We start from the raw sequence: 20,371 nt of genomic DNA on the forward strand, positions 1-20,371 counted from the left end.
TGAAAAATGATATGTGCTATAGTGGGACTCGAACCATGCATGTCTGTTCATTAGACAGATACTCTAACCACTTCACTAGTGATGTTAACATAATATTTTCTGTTTGGATGATTTTGATGTGTAAGCTACGCTAAGCAGAGGCCAACGACACGCAAACACACTGCGCTTTGCTTACACTTTCAATAATGAAGCAATGCAAATGTAAAATATGGACGGGCTCAACATTCCACTATGTGCTTGTGTGTTTACTACTTTGATTTTATTTCAGTGTTCATGGACACTCTTGCATACTTAGCATACATTTCAGTATCCACGCACACTGAATTAATTGCTTACTATTAGAGAGGGCTTCTAATAGTAAGCATTGTAGGTTGTACAACTGTGGGGGCATGTTTAAGCCTCTGTAGAGCACTTAAGCATGCCCCCTGCACTCACACACATTTCCTGTGCATGTTGAGGGTGCGGCAGCGCACCCTCATAAATATTCATATGGTGCTGCTGCACCATCTGCAAGGAGGATGCTCGGTGCAAGGCTAAAACCATCCTTGTGCCGAGCTTCATGTTTCAGCACCAGGTTGTGCCGCCAAAGGAATCTTTTGTTTTTAGATTCAGTAATCAGTTCTATTGTATGTCCATTACCCAGTTGTATCAAACACTCTTTGGACATTTAGGCCAAAGAAATCAATACACATTTAATGGGTAAGAAAATTTACTTTCCATCTGTAACATTAAGTCACTTTACATATGTATTCCTGTTGATACTGCTATAGAGTTTTTACATTTGTATTTAACACATTTCTCATCAAATAGCACCTCTACAAGCAATATGGTGTGCTGACATATGGAAACAAGTTTAGAGAATGACTATGGGCAGGATTCACGAAGCCTCCGTGTAAGAGTTATAACTCATACACAGAGGCTGCAGTTAAACGTAGTGATGTCAGCATGCTTTGCATATTCATGAGAGCATGCTGAATCACACCTAAGGCTAACACGGTCCGTGTAAGACAGTAGGGGGTGTGTCCATAGGCAGAGCCCTGTAAGCGGGCACGCCCCCAGAAGAGGAAAAGTGCCCAAAGTAAACACCCACGACAGAGTCCATGGAAATGTGAATAAACACAACACAACAAATGCCCCCACAGACTACGAACATAAAATGTACAAATGAACATCTCATAATTTTTTTTTAAATTGTAAAGATGTTTAACCGTGAGTGCGCTCGTTTGCGCGGGCGTGCCCGTAGCGCAGCTACAGTTAGCAGTCAGTGGGAAAGCATATAAGAACTAAATATGCAAAGTAAGCCAAGAAGAAATAGCGTAGTGGTAGAGATGTTGGCTGAAGAGCAGGCATTCATGGTTCGAGCCCCCACAACACCAATTTTTATTTTTAGCAAAATAAGCAGGAAACAAGTCCCTGACAAATATGTACACATAAAATCACATTTTATGTAAAATGTAATGAAATAGCCCATTTATATTAAAGAAATGTGAGGTAACAAAACAATAAAAAATGCCAGATGTGCCCATAGCTAAGCTACAGTTTAACAGGTTGAGTGCATCTGCCCGTAGGTGAGCAGTGCTTTAACTGATGCAAAATGACTGCCCGTAGCAGAGCAGTGGTTTAACACGCTAAAGCTATGTGCCCCTAACTGAGCTGAGTGTAATATGTGTGCTGATAGCCAAATGAGGCTTAAACCAGCATACTCCATTTGCGCTGAGCTGCGGACCGCGCAAACAAGGTAACCGATGGGCAACGTTGAGCAAGCCGTATCAAAACTGCCTTTACACAGATACACCCCTCAGCATGTCTAGACAGTCATAAAAAATAAAAAGTAGTGGCCAGGTTCGAACCCAGGATACTATACACCATAGTCAAGGTACCAAACCACTAATCAGAAAAAAAGGCCAGCACCAAGGAAGGTTCAAAAGTAGTTTAATAAAACTGAAACTAGACCGGTTTCAGCAGCAAGGCTTTCCTCAGTAGTATAGTCAGCAAAAAGCACTTAGTCATCATCTTATATAATGTTCTTTAAGGCATCTATATGACATCACTTCCTGATAAGTCAAAAAAATACAATCAGGCAAAAGTAATTGAAAAATACATAGTTCAGTAAACAAAAAAGTTTGCCTGAGTTGCATGCATATCTCCAGATTATAATGAAAAAATCCAAAGAGACACAGTATACTGGTATATCAATGATAATAAACAAACTTAATAAAAACATACAATAAAGGGTAAATGCCCAAAAATAAACCCGAAACAAAAGTCAGGTTATAAGAATTCTGGTGTTGAATACCAGCCACAGTATCCTAAAATGAGCTGAAATGCAAAAACCTAAGCAATGCAACCTGATAAGAAATAAGTACATATACGTAATGCAAGTGATGGTTAATTACAAATTATAATTTATCATTTAATCCAGGAGGAAAAGCCCCCAAGTTTAATGATCCACCTTTTTCTTTGGTATTTAGGATATCATGCCAACCTGTTTTTAAAGAACGATTCCCTATGATATGATCAATGATGGTGAATGTAAATTTGGCAGTGGGATGTTTGATAACATGTCTATATAGTGCATTAGTTAATCTTCTGTTTCTAATGTCACCAAGGTGTTCAGAGATCCTGACACGAAACTGTCTAGACGTTTAGCCAATATAAAATGCATGACATGTACATGTGGCAAGATAAATAATCCAGTCTGAACTGCAGTTACCAAAAACTGTATGTCGTATATTTGTCCAGTGTTCCTACTAGTGAAAGAAGTAGTTTTGAAAATATAGTTACAAAAACTGCAATGTCCACATGGATAAATGCCTGAAAGTTTATCTCCAGTAAGTGTTCTTTGAGTTGGAGTGTGATCCATGACCCTGGTTTTTTTATAGTGTGAAAATAAATTCCCTAAAGTTTTGCCTTTCCTATAGGAAAAATAACATCGTTCTCCGAGATAATCCTCCAACAATGGATGAGAATTCAATATATTCCAATGAGTATTAATAATATTTACTAAATTGGCACTATTCAGACAGGGGGATAACACTCTTAGAACGTCCGTACACAGAAAATTCTCACAATATAATACCCTTCTACATGCTGATAGTTTTTATCCGAAACATATTATTCGGAACATACCGAAATCACAGTTTGTGCGGATGAAAAGGATTTGTTCCTCAGTGGATGATCTTCAGAGTCATCAAATGGATCTAACCAAGAGATTTTTGTCCAGAGGTTATTCCACTCGTACTATTGAGTCAGCAGTCCAATTTAGTAATGCTAAATCCAGGATTCTCTCCAATACAATACTAAAACTCATAATGAGGAATCAGATGTATGTAGATTTGTCACCACTTATGGCAGGAATAGTGCCAACTACTTCTTTCACTAGTAGGAACACTGGACAAATATACGACATACAGTTTTTTGGTAACTGCAGTTCAGACTGGATTATTTATCTTGCCACATGTACATGTCATGCATTTTATATTGGCCAAACGTCTAGACAGTTTTGTGTCAGGATCTCTGAACACCTTGGTGACATTAGAAACAGAAGATTAACTAATGCACTATATAGACATGTTATCAAACATCCCACTGCCAAATTTACATTCACCATCATTGATCATATCATAGGGAATTGTTCTTTTAAAACAGGTTGGCATGATATCCTAAATACCAAAGAAAAAGGTGGATCATTAAACTTGGGGGCTTTTCCTCCTGGATTAAATGATAAATTATAATTTGTAATTAACCAATACTTGCATTACGTATATGTACTTATTTCTTATCAGGTTGCATTGCTTAGGTTTTTGCATTTCAGCTCATTTTAGGATACTGTGGCTGGTATTCAACACCAGAATTCTTATAACCTGACTTTTGTTTCGGTTTATTTTGGGCATTTACCCTTTATTGTATGTTTTTATTAAGTTTGTTTATTATCATTGATATACCAGTATACTGTGTCTCTTTGGATTTTTCATTATAATCTGGAGATATGCATGCAACTCAGGCAAACTTTTTTTGTTTACTGAACTATGTATTTTTCAATTACTTTTGCCTGATTGTATTTTCAATTACTTTTGCCTTGTTTGCATTTTTGACTTATCAGGAAGTGATGTCATATAGATGCCTTAAAGAACATTATATAAGATGATGACTAAGTGCTTTTTGCTGACTATACTACTGAGGAAAGCCTTGCTGCTGAAACCGGTCTAGTTTCAGTTTTATTAAACTACTTTTGAACCTTCCTTGGTGCTGGCCTTTTTTTCTGATTTTGGATCTAACAAGTGCTCTTGCCGTGCACCAGCCTAACTTGCTAGCTCCTATACACTACACCAAACCACTAAGCCATGACAGCAGTACCTGTAAATGCAATACTAGCTAATATATAGGAATGAATACAAAGTGGAGCATGACAATGCAGGTTTACTGAAGTTGATACAATTCCAAAATGGCCAATCACAGATATGTGTGGGAAAAACGGACTATATAAGCCCTATAGGCGGGAATACACAGCATAAACGATTGTAGAACTGAACTGCAGGCAGAATGACAGGAGTAGGAGAGGGTAGTTGCTTTTGAGCACAGAGGTGGGGCATTGAGGAGTCCAGGTACATGGTCTGGCTCCTAGTCCACAATCATGAGGCCCAACTCATGCAGGGCCAGGTCCTCTGGGGAGCATACAGGGCTGAGGCGTGGGACCGATTGGCTCATGATCCCACGAGTGCCTCAGGGATTCCAAGGACTGGTGAGCAGGTCCGTCACCGCCATGCGGACCTGAAGAGGCATAAGCAGGACCAACTGAACCTTTGGATCCAGGAGGCCCGGCAAACACCCAACGACCCACTACTGAGTAAGTTACATTTAATTATGTATGTAAGAAATTAAACTAGCTGATATTATGGAGATGTGTATTCCAATATTACTTCATTTATATTACAGCTGCAGGTGTCCATTCTGCGAACCGCATGAGCCTATGGCGATAGGCTGGTGTGGTTATGCCACCAGGCAGGTCAGTAATCCACTACCAGTAACTGTAAAGAAATATAAAAGTATGACAGTCAGCAAAAGAGTGCAGTGTAGTCACTAAGGAATAAAATGTGCAAGTAACAGTGTGAAAGTGTCTGCAAGTATTGCTTGATTACAAAAGTGTGTTTCAGCCTGTAAGTTAAACCGAAAAATGAAACTGTCTGACATAAATTCTGAAATAAAAATGCCCCACCTGTAAGAAAATAGTACACAACCTGCAGCAGGCTGAAAAGTATAGCTGCAAAAGATGATGAAATCACATGTGTGAAATATATCCCTGTTGAAATACTGAAACATAACAGAAGTGAGACTGCTGGAAAGGATTGTAATAACTACAGGTAAAACATGTCAATAAAGCCTAGACGTAAGTACTATCCTGAATAGTAAAATGAAAGCAAGTGAGAGAGTGTGAGAAAGTGTCATGAATCCAGCAATACAGTAGTAATAACCCCTGAATAAAGTATACTGCAGTCAAGACAGAATGAAATGCATGTGAGAATCAAAACCAAACAGCGAAATCTGTTCAAAGTGTTGCTGCATCTGGAATGTGTATCCCAAAATCTGGATATGTTGCTCTCAGTCTGCAATATGCAGATAGGATGATTGTCTGATATACCAAACATCCACACTTGTCTACAGCTATATAAAGCAAATGTAGCAGGATGATGTAGCTGAACAAAGCTAGATATGAATGTGTATGAAGAACAATAAAATATATATTGATGTTGCAGTAACAGTCCTATCGCCAAGTTGAAATAGTTATCATATAGGAAACTGTAGTTAGAACAGTAGTGTGTATATAACTGTAGCTATTAGAAATGTACAGCATATGTATTGGTATTTGAAGGTGTTAATATTATTTTCTTCACCCCACCCTATAACCACATATAAACCATTCCACGTGAAAATGGTATGTGCAATCACAATTAACACCCCTGGACGTTTGTCCTGTTGGGTCATATATATTTGCATGTCCGTTGATGCATCTGCCCTGTTCATACATCCAAACCTGATGGCCTGTTGCCATCAATTAACCCTACATGTTGTTGGACTGTGTATTGCTGTTCAAATTATGCATGTGTTATGCACGCTGTTCAATGGTATGAATATCTGGGTGTTTGGTTAATGGGAATACTAATGCATGCTGTTACAACTAATTGTGAATGGTATTATATGTCACTAACCCAAGCTGTCATGACATAATGCAAAACATAGGACAACAGGGAAGGCGGGTTCCAGCGGACCCACCTCTCCCACCTCAGTTGGCGAGTGCACCTGGCACAAGTGCTGAGTCCGGACCTTCCTCCGGTGACCCTGTGCCACCTGGTGGAAGTGCTGCAGGGATGGGGCTTGCCCCTCTGCAAGTGTGGCCAGGAGAACCACCACTCACCCTCCGTAGCGTCCGGACTGTGGTGCGTAGGGAGATTCGGGACTCTGTTCTCGAGCCCCTATGCCAGCTTGAGGCACGGGTGGCACAACTAACAGGCATGCCTGTTGCCCGGCCTACACAGCCCCCAGCACAGCCCCGTCCTGGGCAGTGAAGGAACAGTGGCAACTGCCTATGGGTGGGGATATCAGTTCCACTGTTGCCATCTGTGGGCTCATGAGCTCTGGATATCCAAACCTCCATCCCCGTCAATTGTGTAACCCCCCACACATGTCATACACCTCCCCTGTATGCGTCTTGTTTGTCTTGTCTGTTTACCTACCCAACCTACCTCCCCAGCTGTACTGACTTCCTTCACCTGACATACCACTCTCACTGAAGAAAAAAAAAAAAAAGGGCACTCTGTACCCACAAAAATATTACGCCCCATACATAGCTGCCCATTCCGCACACATGTCTGCTGGACATGGAATCTATCAATTACAATTGGCTGTACAACAAGTATTATTGTTGTCCTGACACCTCTCTCAGGGGTGGAAGGTTTCAAATGTCACACCAAATTACATACATATGCACAGCTGTTGCTGATGAAGAAATGGGCAGCTATGGGCCTTACCTACATCCCTCCTGCAAATCCCAAGCTTGTTTCCCTACTGTCTTACCCTCTTTGTGGCCCCTTTTTCACCACTTTCCTGTCTCCGCATTTTCTTTTCTTTCAAAGAAAATAGCGCTGGTGTGCGCCAGAGTAAGCACTATTAAGCGGTTGTAAGCAGGTGAGCGCGGAGCTAACTGCCAGTGTGCATGCGTGAGCTCCGCACAAACCAGCGCTAACCCGGTTACAACTGCTTAAAAGTGCCTTAGTCACTTTGATTGACAGGTCCTGTACTCAGTTCAAAAGCAAAATAAAATCCCACTGTCAGTCCCGAACCCAGGACCTTGGAAACACTAGTCTGTATGACCTACCACTAAGCCAAGATTCTTATACAAGAACATTGTGCTAAAATAAATATAACATGTAATAGTAGGGATGAATGTAAAGGGAATATAGGATGTGTAGTACCCAAAGCATGTCATGTAGAATTACTGTCAAAACTACTGGATTCCCACAATAGTACTGTGTGAACACAAACAGCCATGCTAGTTGGTAGCTTGTAGATAATAATGTCAGTTAAAGTACATATATAAATGTATGTATATGTGCATATATATATATATAAATATATATCTATATATAGCTGTAGGAGTCATTGTGCATACACACTTACTACAGGGAATATGAGAGAGGAATGGAGAAATGTGAATCTACAACACAGCCTGAATCATGAGAGAGATACTAACCTTTACACTCACAGAACACTGTCCACAGCATACCAGCATGGTCCCTGCCCTTACAATCTGAAAGGGCAACACCTATCCCACATAACCTTTTATAGCACTGACCTGAAATCACAGTGAGAACTGCAATCAGTACACAACTGGCTGTATGCAATTAGCAAATGCTGGCTTACAATTGGTGCAGAGGCCATCACATGGACCTATGCAGATACCTACAAAAGCATCCAGTACTAACACTCCACACATGCAATACATTCATTGCACTGTCTGGAAGCAGACAGAGCGAGAGAAAAGTGAGAGAGAGAGAACAAAAAAAAAAAAAAAAAAAATTATACACTGTGACTCTGTCACCCGAAGCTGTCAGCAGTGACAGTAGCAGCAGCAAGCAGAAGCAGTGGTAACGCAACCAGCTGCGACAAACACAGGTAATGCAAAGTAGCAGGTTAATAGTGTGCATACTGTGAACCCTCCAAATGTGTCATAGGTATATATCTATAGGTATGTCCATGTGATATGTTGTGTGTACATAGTTCCACCAAAAGGGGATGATCATACATTACATGTCAATCAGTCTTAGGCCATGATCCTGTCAGCAGTTGTCTGTGCGTTGCCCCCAGCAATGGCTGTAGTGACTGCTTTGAAAGGTCAGCCAGGTTCAAAGGCAGGATCAGCCCATCACAAAGGCACACTGGCTGGGAACAAGTGTCTGCAGGTACCCGATATCACTGCATATGCATCCCATACTGCATAATTCCATAGCTTAGCAGACCAGGCCGGTTATGCATATGATGTGGTAGTTCCCAGGGTCAGTTGAGGTGCCTCCTTAGTGGTGTGGGACCACTGTCGCTGTATGCCACTGTCCAGGTACATATCCTGTAGTACGGCCAAGATAAATTATCAGTGTTATATGCGGTTGTATGTCCTCTCGGAGTGCAGGTAGCACACATCCAGGGATACCATGAGGTCACAGTGATGCTGTGTGTTCTGCTCTGCTGAGGGCGGCCCTCACCTGGACATGTGAGATGATAAGGAGGTTACATACAGCTGTGATAAATATTTCAACTGTTGGGGGAGAAGGAGGGGGATATGCACGAACATGTCTGCAAGACTGTTGCCAATATCCGTGTGTTTGGTGAATGTTAAGTAGGTGTGTATTAACACAGAGCATATCTGAGGCATGTGGTCCATATGTGTAACATAACTGAAGAAGGCCTTCTGGTCATCCATAGTGTTTGTGGCCATTTCCCTCCCAGAGTAGGCCATGGCCATTGTTATGACAGACCGTAGCATAGTGCCAGTGCTGACCACAGATGCCTTCCCTTAATGTGAATGTGCTCTGTCCTGCAGTAGCCTCCTGCTATTGTTATACAATCTGCCTCTGTCTTGGGTCCACCGGACAGGATGCCTAACCTTTGTGCATAGGGTCTGGGTTAGAAATGTGTGTGCAAGTTCCATGCAATCTGTGGCATGTCCGTGGTAAGCATTTGCAAAGGGGTCAGCAGTGTGGCTTGTGGCTTCCACTGGCCCAGTGTGCTGCATGGATACCATCTCAGTCCCAGCAAGTGAATAACTGTGTAATCACATACATATCAAAGTAGTCTACTGTGCTGGTGGTGGTGGTGGGATATGTATATCCAGGCCGAGTAACTTCTGTCCACATCACAGTAGTGGACGGCATCCCACATATAGTACCTTGGAATGAACCCCCAGAGTGAGGTTGTGCATTGGACCTGTCAGTGTGTGCTGACCGATGGGGCATGCTACTATGTTGTGTGGAATGTGGCAGGTATTGTTGCACAGGTGTTGGCTGAGCACTGATATCTGGCCATGTACCTGTGTATCCACCACGACACACACACATGCAACATATGGGAGTAGTAGTGTATCACTACACATGAGTATCATGTATAGTATGTGTGCCATATATTGCTGACATAGTCTGCTGATAGAAAACCAAGAACAAGTGAAAAGCACCAATAAAGCAAAGCAGATCCACAACCTGGAAGCTGGCTCTGGAAGTCCAGAATAAAAAGTTGATGAAATGCTGATGTTCCTTCTTCCGCAAAAGCAGAAAATGAAAGGCTGCAACTTACATAAAACTTTCTTGCTTTAATAAAAAACAACAGTCTCCTCAAGCGCTTTCGCTCAGCCTGGTGCTGAGCTTTTTCAAGATACAATAAAATCAAGCTAGTTGCTCTTTATATACATAGTGAAAACTTAACCAATAATTCAATTAGTAGAAGAGAAGGTCTAATTAACCCTTCAAAATACTTGCTGGTACAAAACGTGCTTGCAGACAAACCATTACTAAGCACAACTCACTGCAGTGTCCAACAAAGTGTATGCATAAATTCAATAATCAATTGTTGGTATGCACGCAGATTACCATAAAAATATACAATATTAAAAATATGCAATATTAAAACAATGTTCAAAAACCAATATTATACACATGCTAATATGTTAAAAATATTAAAATATGCTGTTTATTCAGCAAAATTTTATTTCTATATGTGACCCTGAAAACACTGGAGAACCGAAAATTCATAATTTAGCCTTCCTTAACCTCAAGACGCTGCTAATGCTACAAGCGTCATTGAACCCTGGTCGCCTTCCCGCATCTAGTCTCAGCTGCCATAATAACTCTTTATATTCTAAAAGAGACCCCCAGTCCCCACCCCTTTCATCCAACCTTAGCTGTTCTAAAATGATGAATTTAATTTCCATATTGGGACAAAAAAGGGAATGTCTGTAAAAAGCATTAGTTTCCTTTTTCTTAATTATATCATACTGATGCTTATAAATACGTCTTCTGAGGGTTCATTCAGTCTTTCCTATGTAGAAACTTTTACATCTAGTACATAAACCTAAATAAACAATAAATTTGGCATTGCAATTATAATGGCCCCTTGGTTGATATAGGAATTTTCTTGATGGTAAATATAACCTGTGTCCATTAAATATAGCTGGGCATTGCTTGCACATTCCACACTTATATGTGCCTTCTTTTTTATTGTCACTACTTGCCATTGGTTTAGTCTGATTCATCTCTAGCATTTCTTTTAAATTGGTACCCCTACATCTAATGAATCTAGGAAACTCTGGAATCATATTACCCAACCTATCGTCCAGTCTTAGGATCGGCCAATATTTCTTTACACTGTTTTCCACAACATCATAGTCAATACTAAAAGTGTGGATGTATCCTTTTTGTTCCTTATTCTGCAGGCTGCTGCTCACTTGGCATCTTGATGTACCCGTAGTGTCTAGGAGAGGTGGATATTTTGTTTCCCTGCACCTAATAATTTCTGCCGCTACCTCTTCAACAAGAAGGCTTGGATACCCTCTTTCAAGGAATCTTTCTTTTAGGAACCTAATTTCCTCTATAAACACCTGCTTTGTGTTACACATTCTGGAGGCGCGGATGAATTGCCCCTTGACTATGCCTCTTTTTTGATATTCAGGGTGGTTACTTTTAAAATGCAAAAAAGCATTTGAATAGGTGGGCTTCCTAAACACACTTGCTATAAACCTATTGTTAACTTTGTCTTTAACCAAGTGCACGTCCAAGTAATTCAAGCTATCAAAACTCAATGAGTGTGTAAAGGTTAGAAAAGAAGTAGTGTTGTTGATATAATGAAAAAATTCCTCCATATTTGCCCTAGTACCACTCCATACAAGACAAATGTCGTCAAGAAATCTGACATAATGCTTGATGTACTGTGCCCACTGTGTGCCAAAAATATATTTGTTTTCCCATTTATGCAACACTATGTTTGCATAAACTGTGGCACAGGCCGCCCCCATTGCAACACCTGATTTTTGTCTATAGAAATGACTATTGAAACAAATGAAATTATTTTCCAGGATTAGTTCCATTAACTCCACCAACAAGTTTGTGGTGTTAGAAGTAAGTTTCGCCTCTTTGACTAAAACATCACTAAACCATTTCAGTCCTGTGGAATGAGGTATACTGGGGAACAGTTGAACAATGTCTATAGTTACCAACAGTAAATCCGGATGGTACGCTAGAGATTGCAAGGCCCTAAGAAAATCCCAAGAATCCCTGCAGATGTACTTTAAAGAAGCAGCAAATTGCTTCAAAGCGTGATCTATAAATTTCCGAATCGGTTCTGTTATACCTCCTTGCCCAGATACTATAGGTCTGAAGTGTAGGGGGTCAAGACCTTTGTGTGTTTTTGGGATGCCAAATATAACGGGAATTCTTGGCTTGGCAACAATTAAAAAGTTATACAATTTTTCATTAAAAACCCCTTGCAAGAGATGATCATATAAAATGAAAGAAATTCTTGAGTATGCCATATGTAAATCATTCCTGGACACCTGTTCATACTGCTCCGGGTCGTGCAACATCCGTTCAATGTGCTGGATATAGTCAGAATTGTACATCAGAACTACGCCCCCCCCCTTATCTGTTTTCATAGCCCTACAGCTATTACTTTTGAGATCCTTGATTAAATTCATCTCATTCCTACTAATATTATGGGGGTTATTTCTTTGCTTATTATTGTTAATCATCCTGATGTCTTTTTCCATCATTTCTTCAAATATTTTGACTGTTGGATCCATAGGTGGGTTAAATGTACTCCTGCGTGAAAGCTCCATACTTACAGGAAGTTCCCCTTTAAAATAAAGCATTAGGTTCAGTTGCCTACTAAACATTTTTAAATCTATCAACTCCTGTTCCATCTTGTTAGAAAATGCTGGCACAAAATGCAGTCCCTTGATGAATAACTCAAAATATTCTGTTCCCGAACTAATACTAGTATAATTGTAAATCGAAAAATTGTTTTCTGTTACCACTGTAACCTTATTTAAAACATCCATGCTGGCCACAGCGTTGGTCGTGTGTGGATAACTCAAAATGTCCTGCATATCCTGGTCTACTTGTTCCCCCACCCCTGAAAAAATCTGTTTCCCCTTCCCCCCTCCCTGTTTGGGGGAAAGTGAAAATCCTTGTGTAAGGAACCTCTATCCTTCTCTGCAAACCTTTGGTTGTATCTTGGTGTCTCATACGACATTTTGGTTCTGTAACCTCTATTAAAATTTCCCTGTGCACCACTATTAATGTTGTTATACTGCTTAGCTTTAAATGGCAATGGGCAGGCCACCCCTTCATTGTATTCCTTTAAATCCCTCTCTAATTTGTGTATTTTACGGTTAAGAATTCTCAAACAATGTTGGTCAACTTCCTTAAAAATATTATCATAACTTCGTTTAACAGAAACAAATCTTTCATTGTTAATTAAACTGTTATTCAAAGCCTTTAAATCATTTAATAAGACTTCTGCTTTTGTTTCATATTCTTCCACCATAACCTCTAACATTTCTATACCAGCACGATTAAATACACCACACAATTTCTTGTAGTAATTAGAGTCCTTTTGCACATTGTTGGGAAATTTGAAACACCTCAGTCCCTTTGGTATTCTTCCCACATTGACACACTCCTTAAGATAGTCAATTTCCAATTGGTTTGCTGATATCCTGTTTGTGTTCTCTTCCAGGGAGATGGCGCGTCAGCGTAATCCCACCTACTCTGTAGGGGAAGACGAGGAGATCCACCAGAGCCTGGTGCGAGAGTATGAAATCCTTTTCCCGCACCAGTCAGAATCAGCAGGAGAGGGCTGCACTGTGGCAAGACCTTGTCCATAGGGTAAATGATATTGGCACGCATAACAGGACATATGAGCAGGTACGACATCACTGCAGTGATTTAATCCAAAGTGTCCTTCAACGTGCAACAGATATCCACAGGCAACAGGTTGCCACAGGAGGTGGGGTGGCCACACATCCCCCCCTCACCAGACTGGAGGGGCTACTCCTAAGTGTTGTGGCTCCAGCCCCAGAACAGCAACAGCAGTACACCTGCATTATGATGGAGGCTGGTTCCACACAGCAGCACGACATGGAGCGTGCAGGTAATATGCCATATGTACACTTGACTGTTCTGTACACTGTATCATATGCAATATCAATGGCACATTTGTGCCCACTGACATTAATCTCATCATTTCTGCAGGTCCCTCTGGGGTTACAGCAAGGCAGGCCATCCATGCTGGTGAGTGTGTTTAACATAACCTATAATAGTCCTGATAATGCTAGTAACAGTAGTGTAACTCAGTAGTGCCCTGTCTGTATACTGCGGGGTGTGCATGTGTGCATGTGTGCAGGTGTGCCTGTGCCCATGTGTGCATGTGTGCATGTGTGCAGGTGTGCCTGTGTCCACGTGTGCATGTGTGCATGTGTGCTTGTGTCCACATGTGCATGTGTGCATGTGTGCCTGTGTCCACGTGTGCTTGTGTGCATGTGTGCATGTGACCACGTGTGCATGTGTGCATGTGTCCTTGTGTGCCTGTGACCACGTGTGCATGTGTGCATGTGTGCATGTGTCCATGTGTCCACGTGTGCATGTGTGCATGTGTGCATGTGTCCACATGTGCATGTGTCCACGTGTGCATGTCTGCATGTGTACATGTGTGCCTGTGTGCATGTGTGCATGTGTGCCTGTGTGCATGTGTCGTGTGCATGTCTGCATGTGTGCCTGTGTCCATATGTGCATGTGTGCCTGTGTCCATGTGTGCATGTGTGCATGTGTCCATGTGTGCATGTGTGTAGAAGTGCATCACTGGTAACAAAGTCTGGAGACTGTAAACTGTGTTTCCTGTCTTCCTCCCACAGGTTCTGGTGCTGCTCTGGTGACCTGCAGCAGGGAACCTGAATCTTGTGCCACGGGTACTGGTAATGATGATATTTGTGTAATGGTATAGGAAGGTGTGTCAGGGTCCGCCATTGGTCAGCCAATTGACAGTACACAGCAGACAACCCCATCATTGCGCACAGTCATCCTGCCAGTACGTCCTTTGTCACCATTGTCCCTAGGTGATGGACAGGATACAGTGGGCATAGACCAGGGTAATGTGGTACCTGTGGCACATGCATCCCCACACAGCAGCCATGGGCAGGGTCCTCCGATGGTACCACACAGACAGTTGCCCATGGGTTCTCGTGGGAGCATCCGTGGGTGTACTGCCTCTGGCCGATGTGCCCAAAGAGGTCTGTCAACCTCAGCTATGTTTCAGACTGTCATGCAGGCACAGTCGCATATGGAAAGGTACACCAGACAGGGTCTGAGGGAGCTGAGAGCATGTCGCACAGCCATGACAGACAGTATGCGTGACATTGCGAATGCTATCCGTAATTTCACTGATGTCATAGACAGACGTTGTGGGGACATATTACAGCAGTTCCACAACCAGATGTCCATGAGCCAGGTCAATGGTGGGCGTTTGCGGCGTCGACGTGGCCGTATGCCCGCAACAGCAGCAGCTGGCAATCGGCGTGGATGACAACAGGCTCGTGCACGCCCCCATAGTGCCAGCAGCAGCCCCAGCAATGCTGGGTCTGTGCTGTCATCGGAACGCCCCAGGAGACCATGTGCACGTGGCTCTGGACAGTCCCAACAGGGACCTGTGTCCAGTCAACACACTCCCGCTTCTGATGACAGTACCCAGTTTGGCTTAGTACTGGATACGGTCCGTAGCACCCCTGCCAGGCACAGGTACCGTGTCCGTGCCCACAGACACTGATCTGTATGACCTGCCAGGTGCAGTCTGTGGCTGTCCACAAACCCCTGTATATGGCAGCCATGAGGTGGAACTGTGTGCATGCATACACACATGCAAAATGTTAACACCTAGGGTGACCACATACACGCACACACTGCACCAACACTGCCCCACCCTGTAATGCTGCCCCTCACCAGCACACATACACACACATGTTAATTGGTGGTATCAGTGGCTGACTCAGGCATACCTAATCCACACCCTGTGCATATGATGACACTGTTCCACCTCCTGCAATCTCCAACATCATTGCGGGAACAGGTAAACACGTTGCTGATGCACAGGGTGACTACATAGAAGTGTATTAGTAGTATCATGTTGGTAACAGTACAGTGTGCTGCTATGACTGTGTGTTTATCCCAGCATGCCTGCTGCAGTAACTGTATGAATGTCCTGAATTGTTATCTGCACCCATAGTACATACCAAAGTAAAACAGCTGCACATAATTGCATGCCAATGATAAGGTTGTCAACAGATAGACGGATACATGGGTAAAGCTAACGCAAGTAGTGATGTGCAATGGTGGACATGTACAGTAATGGTGTCAAGTTGCCCACAACGACTATGCAATGTGGATGTTCGTGCATGTAGATATGTGTGCAGTACCAATGTAATCCAAGTCACAAATAACTATGACATAATATCAGTTCTACCATGGGCATCTGCGCTGTGTATTCCTGGGTACATGTTGATAGTGCCTACATATTTGCATTGTTACTTACTGTTATTGTTACCCCTTCTTTGTTGTACAATGCGCTACTTCCTGCCCTGTTTACTGTAGCTTTGTTTGCATGCATGTTCGCTTGGGGTTCCCTGGAACACTGCTTACACCTGCAATGCAGAGTTACAGTGTTCTGTAGACTCCTAGTGACATCTGCATAGCGTACGATACGTATGTCAACTTTACACATGACAGAACATCACTGTATGTAGCCTTTATACCCATGTTCCAATGCATGTCGTTGCCTATGACATTGCACATGTCTTACCTGGCATTTACCGTGTGCAGTCATATATGCCAGTGCTATGAAACAGTAGCGGTACACCACACATACACACCTTCAGTATGTTGTTCCCCTGGCCCTATGTGTTGGTACTCACCATGGCAATCACACTAATAGGGTAGCATGTGCAAAGGTAACCTGTGAATCACCTCTATGGTCCAGTTGTGGTTTATGTGAGTCATGTGTCAATGTCACAGCTGCCACATGTATGCAGTCAGCAATCACCCTTGGCCAGAAACGTACAACACATGTGTGGGATGCCATCACACAGCCAATCTGGGGACTGGGATCTCTGAGCCCAGTAATGCCATACCCTGTCAGGTGGCATGTCATATATACTACATCCTGGACAAACTTCAACCCCAATCCCTGCTGCTACTATTGATAATACCCTAGAGATGTTTCTGATAGTTTTGACCAATTCTTTACTGAGACATTTCAGGCCCTAGCTAGCCATCTACCTCCTAGCTCCCCTGGTGCTGAAAGTAGCACCCTAGAAACCTACTTGCGTTCAGCTGCCAACCAGTCGCCACTTCACTTCTCCTTTACCCAACCTTGATTGAAACAGTGAAACTCACTACACTTTCTGCTGATCAACTCCCTGCCGAGTACCTATCAAAATCAGATGATGCTATTGCTTACCCCGTCTCAAAGGTAATCAAACGAACCATGGTAGAATCTAAATTTCCCGCCATCTGGAAAATATCATATGTAATCCCACTTCACAAAGGAGGCAGCTCTACTGAATTCTCCACTTATAGGCCAATAGCTATACTCTCTCCAATTGCAAAGATTATGGAAACTTTAGTCATAGACAATTCATGCACCACCTAATCCAAAATCGCCTTATGGCAGACACAAAGCATGGCTTCCGTCCTCATCACAGCACTACTTCAGGCCTCCTAGCCTTTACTAACACCATAAACCATACTTGCAACACTAATTATATATCCTCAGCCCTCTGGTTGATCACCAACTTGTAATCCACACCCTGCAAACATTCTGTCTAGATACTGGAGCCTTCCAATGGTTTCAATCCTACCTGCATGGTCAACAGCAGACTGGCCTCTGGCAGAACAAACTCTCTAACCTTCTACCTAACACCCTCAGAGTACCACAAGGCTCAATACTAGGGCCCTTGCTGTTCTCCATCTTCATTAACGACCTTTATACTGTCATCCCAAAAGTCAGCTGTATCCAATATGCTGAAGACTCTACTCTGATCTGCTCAGCCACATCTCCAGTAGAGTTATGGTCAGCTACCCAGACCACCTTTAATACAATAGAAAACTGGCTTTCTGAACATCGTCTGATCCTAAATCCCAAATAAACTAAACTGCTGTTATTTCACCAACACGTAGGTCTACCGCTTTAAACTTTACCATAACATCAACTAATGGCACAATAATCTCCCCTGACCCATCTACTAAACTATTAGGGTATGTCATCATAGACAATAATCTCAAATGTGACCTACATGTTAACCAAATTATCAAAGCCATCAATAGAGAAAGAACTAGGGGTCACTTTTACAGAATAAAAGCCTTCCTAGCTCCCTCCAGCTAAAAGGGTGCCATAGCTTCCGGCTCACACCTTGTTTCAACCCTTCTGTATGCATCCCTCTACTCTCGAATATGAACAAGACTGCCCTTAACAAACACTCAATTTGCTACAACCACATTGCCAGGTATGCCACTGGGCTGCCTTTTAGGATACATCATTGCATCAATCTAAAATCAGCTTGGTTGGCTTGCAATGCCCAGCCCTAATACAGTATAACCAACTGATTATGGCCTATAAAATCCTCTATAATCCGGACAATACTCCTGCACTTCAAATATTATCACCCCCTATAACAATCCTAGACCGCTTCGATCCTCTAACAAACTACTAATTCAGACTAGCAAATTTAATAACACAGCCAGTGATTCTCTCTTTGCAAACTCTGTAAAGTAGATCCTGAACTCACTTCCAGCTGATATTACCCTACTTTCCACCTTAGGTCAATTTAACACTAGACTCAAACAACATTTGTCATTTAACTGGCTATGTCAATGTATCAAGCCTGGCTAACTCGAATGTGTAAAATCTGTGAACCAGTTTACTGTGTAATTTAATTTAATCCTGACTTGTGCTCAGGACTAACATTGCTCCTGTGGAACATGTTTAACTTGCTTACTTATGTAATCTCTGTACTTAATAATCTGTTTGTAATATGTAATGCTGGTATTATGTAATGCTGTATCTGCTTACCCTTGTAGCTTTTCTCCCGGGCCTCCCCTGAAAATGGACATGTGCATCCAGTCGGACTATCCGGTCAACAAATGTAGGATAAATAAATAAATAAATAAAATATATTACAGTGACTACAATACAAGTCCAGATATTGACACGCACTGACAGCATGCTGAACACACTGGGGCATGCGTTGGGGACCCTCAGAATAGCATCCTGCCTGAGCATCACACACCTCCATAGCTGGCACACAGGCATATGTTCCATCGAACAGACGGGCACATGCCACACATGGCACACACATCCCTGTGCCACACACTCACAGCCTGTAGGGCTACACAACACAACCTGGTACAGGCAGTGTCAGGTACCTGTCTTGGGTGCTGCACTGGGGTCCCCACTCAACAGGCTGTATCTGGTGAAAGGTCACAGTGATATGCCTCAGGGCACTATGGTCCACCACAGAACACATGCATACAGGTCAGTCAGAGGCATTGACACATATGACTCACTCATTGACCATGCCAGTATGGCTGACCCGAGACATACCTCCCTCGACTACATGATGGGAACATAGAATGGATCTCTCGGCATGTGGCACAGGCCCAGTATGAGCACTGATCTTGGTTGCCAACATACCCTCACCAGGTAGCACTACCACTATATGTGGGAAGGTGTTGTATGTCTACATTATGCTCCAGTCTCCACCTCTGTCATTCATAGGGTATCCATGGCTGTCAATGTGTGCTTACATGCTAGGGAAGCACAATGATGTGCAAGGAGTCATCTTGCACCGTGACACCCATGGGTCTGGAGTGTATAATGTGCAAAGCTCCTTGGTATCACACTTTATACCGCCTTATGCTGCAGGACATGGTTTACATAGCCACCTCCATGGGTATCACACAGGTTAGGGACACTAACAGTGCTGCTACACAACAACAGCAGTGTACACGGGAAGATGCATGCACCAGACACTGTCCTCAGCACGGTGAACTGCAATGTCTGTGCAGTACCAGAGTCCTGATTCATGGCTCGCAGATGTTACCCATCACTGACAGGTTATGCCCCATACCATGCCTGTCGTCCCCTACACGTAACACACATGGACAGGGGGGTGGCATCCCAAGGCACCACAGATACACACACCTCCAGGTTGTTGGCACAGCACAAAGCATCAGGGCCTAATCATGTGCAACTAAAAGTGTGTCTGACTGCCGTCTGGTTCATAGCCTGGCACACACAACCCTCCCATACACAGGAAGACCACCTATCCTCCATAACAACACTGGCAATATGACAGTCTCAAGAACTGTGTTTATATGGCTGGACTGAATCCAGCCAAACATTGGCTCTCGCGTGAGCATTACTGTAGCTACAACACACTAGTTGGATGGGTTCACAGCATGTGGTCACTGGTGCAGTGGAATGACATGTTACCACTTCCACAAGAGGTGGGAACATGCAGCACCTGTACATCGACTACATGTACACTATATGGCCCAGACCAGATGTGTATGCCCACTGCTGTAGGTATTTTCACCATATACACCCACACTGTATAGAGACATACCACATTACAGACCCTGCACAGTAAGCATTCACAGTCATATTGGTATACATTGCAAATACCATTTATCCACCTCGAGGCCATATTGTCAGACATGGTAACACTGCAGCTCACAGGTATTTATGTGTATGTGTCACACACATACATCGTATGTGTGCAATGCCATTG

Source organism: Protopterus annectens, chromosome 1.part1, assembly GCF_019279795.1.
Source record: "Protopterus annectens isolate FY-2018-M chromosome 1.part1, PAN1.0, whole genome shotgun sequence".
NCBI lineage: Eukaryota > Metazoa > Chordata > Ceratodontiformes > Protopteridae > Protopterus > Protopterus annectens.